Raw genomic sequence first — 12,415 nt, 5'->3', positions numbered from 1 at the left:
GTCACCTAAAGTCATCAGCTCTTCACCCAGTAGCTGCATACTAGTTGAACAACATGTTCTAACATCGCATGTAACATTAATTCCACCTCCTTGGAACAAACCCTCCTTGAAGATCTTCAAGGTCTTCATATACGCTACCCAAGCGAGTAAAAGAATCAATGCTCTGGTGATTCTTACCATCCTGAAGTGAGAACGTCATGATGAGTGGACTTGAGGAGACTCAAGTATCTTTGACATCTTCAGTGGGTTATGATGAAATCTTGAAAACAATAGCCTTTCATCCACATGAGGGGAAACTACATCAGAGTTTGAGTTTTGCCAGTTATTATGCAGCGGAAATCATAATACAACTCAACCTATGAACACAGACTTCATCAGATCAGCCTTCAAGAGCATACCAAGGTTGAATATGATTCAATACTAGCACAGCTGTCCCACACAAGGGCCAATTGCCAACCTCTAGAGACAGGTACACACAGTTCTTGTCATGAATAGTCCATCCACCTACTTCAAGGGACCATTCAGGGAACTCACAGAGCCTTCACAGATTCCAACATCAGTACTAACATAACTCCTTGCAAGATACCAGAAAGTATCACCCATGGACCTCATCCATAAACAGAACAGGATGCCTGCTCTGATACCAATTTAAATTCTGGTGTAGTCAGAGTTCAGATGTTCTACTCCAAGTTATGACATCTGATCCAACATCGTTACTAATACAGCAAGATAGTTATACAATTAAACCCCAGTACTAATGTGCACACATTCACAGATGTCACGACATCTGCTACTATATCACCATGGAGTGGAAGAACACCCAGTTCTGTACATCTGGTACAAAGACACAAGGGTGATCAAACATAGAACGTACTCCTATTGAGCCAGCGCAGTTATCAGCATGATGTCTCGATAGTGAGTTGAACATCACCTGGTACAATAGTACAATTTGCTGGCCTTGTACTTGTACTTCCTAAAATAAAGGTTGAACAAGTTAACCTAATTTCCATATATTAGGGTGCTAACAAATAGGCTATTTGTTAGGTTCATTAATTGTAGCTCAGTTGTTAGTTTCCTGGATTTTAGCTCAGCTGATGGATTCCTGAAGAATAGCCTGAGAAAAATACTGAAACATAAAAACTAACCATCCTACAATTTTGCACATGCTGTCAGGAATGAATGTCACAACATTCAGTTTGTCAACCAGAACATATACCACATGCTAAGTCTGTTCTGTTCCTGAAAACAGACTGTGCTAAATGCTGTACTGTAAAAGACCAACCAGTCTATACTTCAGTATCAGCCTACAGTAATAGATGTCAAGACATCCAGTTTGACATTTTCACAATGAGCCTTTTTCCAGGTCTGTTATCCTCCTGAAGAACAGACTGAAATAAATACTGAATTGAAGCAGAAAAACCAACCTGCCTATTATTCAGTATATGCTGTCAATGATGAATGTTAAAACATTCTGATTGACATTCAACCAGTATGCTATGTACTAGGTCTGTTATTCTCTTGATAAACAGACTGAGATACATGCTGAGTTATAACAGACATGAATATAACGTGCAGAAGGAAAACACACACAGGAAATTGTTAACCCAGTTCGGTGCAACATCACCTACTCTGGGGGCATACCAAGCCAGGAAGAAGATCCACTATCAGTAGTATTAATTCAGAGTTAAACTCCTCTGTTTACAACTCTTCACTTAATCCCTACCCAATGCAATCTATACATAGGAACTCCTAGATAGAAACCTCCAGTTTCCATTCCTATCACTACAAATACAATGTAATGCTAAACAACTTGAACTTGCTTCACAGCTTTGTTCAAGACCATAACAAACTCTTACCTACAGGCTTTGAGTTACAACTAATCTCAGGTTTGAGCACTGAGACACACATGGTAACCTTCCCACAGGTTGGGAGGTTTATCTCACACACCTCTAATTTTTCCATATATATCTCCACAGTTAGAAACTGTATATTCTGATTGAGTCTTTAAGACCTCACAAGGGAGTTAGGATATTCACCAAATATCCTCACTAATCCTAGAATATATACCTGAATTAACTAATTCAGTTTTCTACACATGTACGATGTCACAGTCACGATGTCGTGACATCGTACATAACATGTTGGTCCAGATGTTGAACTTCTTCAACCCAACATATTAAAACAACAGAAGTGATTACATTATTTGTTTTACAAAATTAATGCCAATCCTAAGGTATTAACAACAATTTTTTAACAGATTTTCAAACACTGTTAACCGGTTAACGCATATGGTTAACCGGTTAACGCAAGGCAAAATTCACCCGTTCGGCTAACTCAGTGCTCTAAAAGTATCAAGTGTTGATACGAAAAGCGACGTTGATACGAAAAGTATTAAAGGCACAAGTGTTGATACGAACACCCGTTCCCGCTGACCGGGCAGCGGACCCCCGACTAACTCTGCGTAGTGTGATCGGTCGTCAAAATTTAATTTGATTTTAATTAATTAAAGGAATTAATAATAATAATAATAAAGTGTTTATTATTGTCTTGTGGTGATCGGTTATGGCCTTAGTTTTCCTTTATTCTGATTTGGGTTTTTAAAATACGACCTGCGTGTCGTGCCTCTCTCTTAATCTCCCAAATGTAACTTCTTTTCTCATCTCACTCCCTCGTATGTAAAACGAGTTTCTTTATGTAATGTAATGATATGAAGAAAGCAAAGAAGTCAGTGCCAAAGGAGGACAACCTTGAAGATCTTGCTTGGAGAAGCTTAGATCGTTGTTAGGTTAGCTTAGGTTCTCTCATTGGCTTGGGAGAACAATTGCATTAGGGGCCATAACTGTTTCATTATGTATGTATGTAAGTTGATGCATGTGAATGTATGTTGATGCATGTGAGAGACGGTTTATATGATAAACAAGCCGGTGAGATCAGAAAAATTGCAATTCCCTCAAATTAAATATTAAGTTTATGCTTTTCAAGTTTTAACACTCATCAAGACTAATATCGGATAAGGTAGGTTTCGCCTATGCGAGGTGCATGATCTATATATTAGTAAGGTGCGATTGGATAATTAAAATATCCAACTGTTAAAACAATGGGTCAAACTTAACTAAACAAATTATAAGAATATTATATATGTTTGCTTTCCAAGTTTTAGCACTCATCAAGACTAGTATCGAATAATGTAGGTTTCGCCTACGCGAGGTGCATGTTTTGTATTAGTTAAGGTGCGATGGGATAATTGTAATATCCAACTGCTAAAACGATGAGTGAAAATTAATTATAATTTTATTATATATGTTTAGAAGCAAGAGTTGGGAATGATCCATATGATGCATTGTAATAAGGAGTTATTCACCCAACTGAAATTTCGATAGTTGTATGAGATACAATTGGAAGGAGTTCCTACCTAAATAACCTAGTTTTGTGTAATCCGCCAACGCGGAATTAGAACGAAGTGATATATGGATCTCGACCCACTAGAAAATCTTCCAACAGGATTTTCCGAATCAGATGATGAGGATCATTTGTTTTGAGTAAAATAGTGGGAGCATATTTAATTAAAGGCCTAATTAAATATGTCATTGATACTTATATTTTCATTAATCCTTATGTAGATCACCATGACAGCAAACACCTCTAACAACATTTTGCGATCAATCCTTGATAAGGAAAAATTGTCTGGGACAAATTTTCTGGATTGGCACCGAAACCTGAGGATTGTCCTCAAACATGATAAAAAGTTGTATGTCTTGGAGACACCTGTTCCTGAAGAGGAACCTCCTAGTTCTGCACCTAAGGCAGAAAGAGATGCTTATAAGAAGCATGTCGATGATGCCAATGAAACTGCTTGTCTCATGCTAGCTACCATGAACTCAGGATTGCAAAAGCAACATGAGAACATGGCAGCGTTTGATATGATCGAACACCTGAAAATGCTCTATCAAGAGCAAGCAAGGCATGAGAGGTTTGAAGTTTCAAAAGCCCTTTTTCAAGGCAAGTTAGCTGAGGGAGCCCCTGTAGGTCCCCATGTGCTCAAGATGATTGGGTATGTGGAAAACCTTGAGAGATTGGATTTTCCCCTCGGAAAGGAACTTGCGACTTATTTGATCTTGCAATCGTTGCCAGATGGGTTCAGTCAATTTGTCCTAAATTTCAATATGAATGATATGGACAAATCGCTTCCTGAACTGCTCGCCATGTTAAGAACTGCCGAGCAGAATCTGAAGTCAAAAGGGAAGTCCATTCTGATGATCGGAAATGGAAAGAGACAGAACAAAAGGCCCACTAAGCAGGGTGATAAAGGGAAAGGCAAGGAAGTTGCCAAACCCAAACCCACCGTTGTTGCTTTGAAGCCTAGTGGAGGCATAGCAAAAGAAGGCATCTGCTTCCATTACGGTAAAACCGGACACTGGAAGAGGAACTGCCCAAAGTGCCTGGAAGATAAGAAGAATGGAGTAGAGACTTCAACTTCAGGTATTTTTGTTATTGAAATTAATTTATCTACTTCTGCATCATGGGTATTAGATACTGGATGCGGTTCTCACATTTGTACAAATGTGCAGGGACTAAAAAGGAGTAGAGATTTGGCAAAAGGTGAAGTCGACGTACGAGTTGGCTATGGAGCAAAGGTTGCTGCTTTAGCCGTAGGAACTTATGTATTGACTTTACCTAGTGGTTTAATAATTCAGTTAGAGAACTGTTATTATGTACCTGTAATTAGCAGGAATATTATTTCCGTTTCTTGTTTGGACAAGTTTGGTTTTTCATTTATAATAAAGAACAATTGTTGCTCAATTTATTTGAATGATATATTCTATGCTACTGCACAAATGAACAATGGACTATATGTCCTTGATCTTGAAATGCCTATTTATAACATTAATACTAAAAGGATGAAACCTAATGAGTTAAATCCAACTTACCTTTGGCATTGTCGATTAGGCCACAAAAATGAGAAACGCATTTCCAAACTCCATAAAGATGGACTGTTGGACTCTTTTGATTATGAATCATATGAGACATGCAGATCTTGTTTAATTGGAAAGATGACAAAGTCTCCATTCATAGAAAAAGGTGAAAGAGCTAATGATCTTTTGGCCCTCATACATACTGATGTATGTGGACCACTAAATATTCCAGCCAGAGGAGGTTTTTAGTACTTCATCACATTTACTGATGATTTCAGTAGATATGGTTATGTGTATTTAATGAAACACAAATCATAGTCCTTTGAAAAGTTCAAGGAATTCAAGAATGAAGTATAAAAACCAACTAGGTAAGAATATTAAAACTCTTCGATCAGATCGAGGTGGTGAGTATTTAAGCCTAGAATTTGATGACCATCTAAAAGAGTGTGGGATCCTATCCCAACTCACTCCTCCTGGAACACCCCAATGGAATGGTGTATCTGAGAGAAGAAATTGAACCCTGTTAGACATGGTCCGATCCATGATGAGTCACGCCGATCTTCCAAACTCCTTTTGGGGACATGCACTATTGACATCAGCTTACACACTTAACCGTGTTCCATCCAAAAAGGTTGAAAAGATACCATATGAGATATGGAGTGGTAAGAAACCACATATGTCTTACATGAAGATTTAGGGTTGCGAAGTTTATGTGAAACGAAAAATTTCAACTAAGCTTGAGCCCAAATCTGACAAATGCTTATTTGTGGTGTATCCTAAAGAAACAAGAGGGTATTACTTATACAATCCTTCTGAGGGCAAAGTGTTTGTCGCTCGAACTGGAGTTTTCCTAGAAAAGGATTTTATTTCCAAAGGAATCAGTGGGAGGAAAATAGAGCTTGAAGAAATTCAAGAATCACAAAGCATCGATACACCTATGGAGGAATTAGAGCAGGAAACACAAATGGTTCTGTAAGAGCAACCTGCTCAAGTAGAACAAGACCAGCGTAGGTTAGTGGGAGCATGATCATTTTCCTGGTATTATATGTAGATGACATATTACTCATTGGAAACGATATCCCTACCCTGCAACAAGTAAAGTCTTGGTTGGGGAAATGCTTTTCTATGAAGGACCTAGGTGAAGCAGCCTATATATTAGGAATCAGAATCTATAGAGATAGATCATAAAATGATTGGCCTAATTCATAGTACATAGACAAAGTGCTGAGACGCTTTAATATGAATGATTCCAATGGTTATGTGTTTTGCTTAAATGATGGCGCTGTGAGCTTGAAAAGTTCAAAGCAAGATACAATTGCTGATTCTACAACCGAGGCCGAGTATATTATTGCCTCAAGTGCAGCAAAGGAAGTTGTTTGGATCAAAAGTTCATTAGTGAACTTGGCATAGTCCCTAGCATTGTGGATCCCATTGGTCTCTATTATGATAACAATGGTGCTATCGCACAAGCTAAGGAGCCTAGATCTCACCAACGATCCAAACACATACTCAGGCGCTATCACCTCATTCGAGAGATAATAGATAAAAGAGATGTGAAAATATGTAGAGTACCAACACTTGACAATATTGCTGACCCACTAATAAAGCCTCTTGCGCAGCAGAAGCATGATGACCATACTAGATCAATGGGCATTAGGGGTATGCCTGATTGGCTCTAGTGCTAGTGGGAGATTATTGGTGTAAGCCCTAAAGGTGAATATTTTTGGTACTTGTATCGAATTATAAAAGGCTTTTTCTTTATTATGGTTGTTTAATAAAGTACCTAGAATAGATAGTCCATTTAATGTATCAAGTGTGACTTGATCATGAGACCACATTAAACATAAGGATACTATTCTTAAAGTATCCGTAGTCGAGCTTTATTATGAAGTGGGATAACATTAAAGCATTAAGACTATTATGTTTGTAGACTGATGATCACATCTCATGGATCATGGATAAAGAGTTATCAAGTCTTAAACATAGGTATGAATATTAAGAGTAATATTTATACCGGATTGACCCGCTATGAGAATACTATATAGAAAGTTATGCAAAGTGTCATAAGTTATTCTCATGGTGATAATAGTGTATACCACTCTTCGACCTGAAACCACTATGGACCCTAGATGTAGAGTCGAGTGCTTTATTGCCGATCCAACGTTGTCCGTAACTGGATAACCATAAAGACAGTTGATGGGTACTCCACAAAGCATGTTGAGGGACATGAGTGTCCTAGATGGAATTTTCCCATCCTGCGTAATAGGATAAATGTCTAAGGGCCCAATATTGAACTGGATAAGGATGACACGGTCTATACCTTGTGTTCAATATAGACATAAGGGCAAAGGGGTAATTATACACATAATTATTATCACAGGAGGTTTTGTCAAATTACATGATATTTTCGTGTCTTGGGTAGCAGTGATGTGTTGCTAGATACCGCTCACTGTTTATTATGTTAAATGCGTGATTTAATATAATTGCCAACGTCGTGAAAACCTACAGGGTCACACACAAAGGACGGATTGATGAGAGATAGAGTAACTAAGGAACATCGTAAGGTACGACGCACTTAAGTGGAATATGAAATATGGTAAGGTACCAAATACTTAAGTGATTTTGGTATATTATGAGATATGGGCCAAAATACACTTAAGTGGGCTTTTTAGCTTGAAGCCCACAAAAGTGGTTCTATAAATAGAACCCCTTGGGTAGAAGCATTGTAACTCCACTCAGACTAGAACTCAAGTGAAGACTTGGAATTTCGTTTCCCTCTCTCTCTCTCTCAAAGCCTTCATTCGTACCAGCTAGCACTGAGATTGAAGGAACCCGTTCGTGTGGACTGAGTAGAGACGTTGTCATCGTTCAACGTTCGTGATCGCCCCATGGATCTGTATCCAAGGTTTTGATTGTTACAAGAGATCTGCACCAAAGGTTTGAATCGCCACAAGAGGTAACGATTCTATCACTGATCATGCCCATTCGTAAGGATCACTAAAGGAGAAATTTTTAAAATTCTGTTGCGCCTTGGATGGCAATTCTCCTTCAACTTTGGCTAACTCCCTTTGATAGACTTCCTTAGAGAGCCTCAATAAGTAAGTATAATCTTCATAAAAAATTAAGGATATAATTTTTTTATCCTTCCCTAGACCTAGATGTTCAAATAACATAGGGATTAACTCAAACCGCATAGAAGCCCACCCACATGCAGACCTAGGTCGAAGACACTTATGAAGAGGACTATCAGCTCAAATATCTTCTAACTCAGGAATGGAGGCCAATGTTTCGTCCCTTCCTTGACAAAAAGACAGTGAAACTTCATATACCATGGCCCGATTAAGGGAAACCCATATCTCATCTCGAGCTGGAGGAGTAGTAGTATGAATTATATGGTCTATAACTAGACCAGAGGGCGTCCCGATAGGTGCACCCAAGGTAGAAGCTACCCTAAGGGAAGGCTTACTCATAATACCCACTAAAGTGGCAGCAAAACATTTTTTTCTAGAGTCATTACATGTCATCTTTTCTTTTCATCATATCTATACAATCAAGAAAGGAGGCGTCAAGGAAGATTCAAGGATATGAAATAGAAAAGAAAGACCTTGAGGAAACTTACCAAACAAGTTCTTCCTTTCCTCGTTTGATTTGAGATCCACCACCCAACGGGTTTGAATACACCTTTTTAATCGTTTTTGGACGTCACATCAGAGGGATAACCCACCAACATAGCCAAGTTCATGTGACAAGACCACCAACTGATTCTTCAAGAATAGTTCCTCCTGGGATAAGTCCCATTCCTGGCAGCGATATATCATGGATTTTGTCAAGTAGTGGCTTTGGGTCGAATACTTATGAAAGATATTCATGCACACAGACATATGACTTGACTCTAGGTGACATATCTTCGCATCAACCTCCTTACTAAGAGGAGTGACTAGAAAAAAAGTGATCCTTGAAATTTTTCACACTATCAAAATAAGCTTCAAAGTATCTGATGCGCTGCCTCTAAGAAAGAAAACTAGAGTCATTCGCATAGTTGGCATTATTTTAAGTTTTGAAATGGTTGAAAATCTTTGACGAACGTACAACTCAACGGATGTAACTACGAAAGGGATGATAAGTAGATGATTCATTATAATAACTTCAAACTCATTAAAGGGAAGGTGATACTCTATGTGAGAAAACATTGATTCTAGGAAAGGTATCGCACACCCATCATATTGAATGCACTTATCCTTGTCTAAGGGGAACACTCCTCAGTTAATCGCAGGACCATCGTCAGTTACAGGTTGGTCAAAGGCTTCCTCATGAACAAAGGCGGAAAAATATCCAATATCTCGGAATCCACTGAGTTCTCCGGAATATCTTTACCGAAATTCTTGGTTGAATTTTCTATATTAACCATAGTTAATTTATGTTATAAAAAGGTGTAGGTACAATGTGGTAAGAGAGCGAGCCAAAATGTACTCTTATCATAAACATTAAGAAGTTGAACATAGGCAAAGAAGAATCTTGAAATTCATAACTCAGGGGAAAGAAAAACCAAACATGCAAGGCCAATACCATTCCACAAGATCAGCTGAATTTTATCTTGCACTTGAGCAAAAAGAGTTCCCTTCAAAGAATGATAAAAGAAGTAGAAATATTTTACAGATCAACAACAAATGTAAAGATAAAATTATGCTTGATAAACCTTATATACCTTATTCGAGAATCCCAAATAGTAAGATTATCCACTATATCAACGGTTGAGATCTCCTTAAAAATAGTTTGAAAGGCACGTGAGCAATCTAAGTAAGAGAAACATCATTACTGACAGGCGTATGGAGACGTGTCAATCATTCATATCACCATGATATATCTTACGAGGGAAGAATTTAATGAGTTCATTCCTGATAAGGACAATGTCCCATCAAAGACCTCAATGTCCTCTGATTCCTTGGTCGTGCAAAAATACGTTTCGCAAACCCTCGCCCTACGAAGCAGAGACAAGGGCTTAGGGACAAAAGTTATAGGCCTCCAACAAGGCCCAAGGATACGAAAGCCCAATAAAAACATGGAGAAATGTTTAACAAAGAGCGGGTGGACCTCTTCTCCCCTAAGAACTGGAAATTTTCCTCTTAAGCGTTATTTCAAGCGTCCAAATTGATCCAATGGATGATCGCATAGTGCACCTCATCACTCACATTTGATTGCTAACCAGTTCTCAAATTTAAAGAAGAAAGCGTGTCACTTCTCAGATATTCAAATCTTTCACCATTCAAACTCTACTTATCACTCCTTTTAAGCATTAAAGTGTTAACTTTTTATATCAGCTCCCTCTCTACTGCATTGAAAACAATGAACTACCAGAAGTGGATCCATTCTTTCCAATCATTATCTAGTTCCAAAGGAGAACATGATATATATAAAACAATAATAACAATAATAATAATAATAATAATAATAATAATAAATAATAATATAATTATGTGTAAATAGATTATTTGAAAAGATAGTGATACTAAGACAATATTTCTTTATTGAATGCTATATGCATTTTATGAAATGTAGTGGGGGAGAAATCCAAAACACATAAAAAATACTATAATGAAGATTAACTTATGAGTCATTAAATTATGAAATGTAATGGATGAGAAATCCAAAACACATAAAAATGTTGTCATGAAGATTATTTGATGAGTTGTTAAAGTGTAATCCAAATTCATATTAGTTGCATTTAACTTGCATTTGAATTACATTTCAAGCTCTAATTAGTATGTAAATCAAGTGTGGTTTAGTTTGTAATGTAACTCTGATCCATTACTGCTTTATCAATCATGTTAGAAAGTTTGTTACTGATTTTTGTCTCTCTCTTCCATCTTCATCTTCTTCCTCCTATGCACCAACAATTGATATCTAGAGCTCTGGTTCATATCCAAGGGAAACACCAAGGGAAACAGGAGTGAACGTGAGGCGTATATTATTGATTTCGATTCTGAAATTCATAGTGAATTGAAGTTCAAAATTGTAACAAAATCATATTTCTTGATTATGAGGGATTGGGAAACATGAGTTTTTGGTGAGATCTGAGTGAATTCTTGCATAATATCAAAGATGGATGATGGAAATGGTAGCTTTAACACGAAGCTTCCAGTCATTGATGGAAAGAATTGGAATCGGTGGATGATCCAGATATGTATATTATTTCGCGCTTAAGACGTTCTTGATCTTGTCAATGACAATTATGCAGTTGTTGTAGTAGATGCAACTAAAGCACAAAGGAACACGTATAGAGATATGTGGAAGAAGTATCAGAAAACTCTGTTCTACATCACTCAGTGTGTGGATGTGAATGTGTTTTTTAGAAGATCGTTGATTCGACAACGACGAAGGCTGTATGGGACATATTGGTACGTTTCTATGAAGGTCATGCATCAGTGAATAAGGTGAATCTTCAGTATTTATGTAAGTAGTACGAGAATCTCAACATGAAGAACAATGAGAAGGTACTAGATTACATCTCCAGGGTAATTCTGATCACAAATGAGATGAAATATGGGGGAAAGACTCTCTTTGAACAAGAAATCATTGAAAAGGTTCTGAGATCACTTAATCCTCACTTTGATCACATTGTTGTAGCAATTGAACATTCTAATAACCTAAGCACAATGAGAATTGAAGAGCTGTAAAGCAGTCTAGAGGAACAAGAGTTGCGTCTGACTGAGAGAACCTCTGAAAGAGAGGTAGAGCATGCTCTGAAGGCGTCTTATGGTAAGAAGAACCAAAAACAGTCTTGGTCAAAGGCCAAGAAGAGACACGGTGATGGTTATCAAAAGTAAAACGTCTCCAACTCTGATAAGAAGAAACATCAAAAGGGAAATGAGAAGTTTGACAGAGAGAAGGTTCAATGCTACTGTTGTAAGAAGCTTGGCCACATTGCTTCTGACTGTTGGTCAAACAAGGAAAGGAAATAAAAAGAAGCAAACATAGCTAGAGGAGAATCTGATGATGAATCTGTGTTATTAATGGCTTATGAATATGATGGTGGATATTTGGTAGACTGGTGGTATATGGACACTTGCTGCTCAAATCACCTAACTGGAAACAAACAATAGCTGATTAATTTTGACTCTAGAAAGAGGATAAAAATCAGATGTATTGGTGATAAGTATCTGAATGTTGAAGGAATGAAAAATGTCAAGGTTAGAGTGAAGAATGAAAAAACTGTCCTGATCAAGGTTGTTTGGTATGTGTTAGATGCCCAAAAGTGCTTATTTGAGCTATCAAATGTGGGCATTTTTCACTCCTTTTTGTTGCTAAAACGTTCAAAACCGCCTTTGTTTTAGATGAATCGCAATACAATGTTAAACGATCTTGGTACCTTTGATTTGTGCGTTATTGTGCAGGAATTAGGCATGAAATAATAGAAAATGAAGGCACAAGAAAATGGCAAGGGACCAAGAAAAAGAAAGCATTCATCAGCATGCTCGCTAGGCGAGCAACCATCGAAGGTGGTA

Source organism: Lathyrus oleraceus, chromosome 4 (assembly GCF_024323335.1).
Source record: "Lathyrus oleraceus cultivar Zhongwan6 chromosome 4, CAAS_Psat_ZW6_1.0, whole genome shotgun sequence".
Taxonomy (NCBI): Eukaryota; Viridiplantae; Streptophyta; class Magnoliopsida; order Fabales; family Fabaceae; genus Lathyrus; species Lathyrus oleraceus.
Note: the sequence above shows the minus strand (reverse complement) of the source record.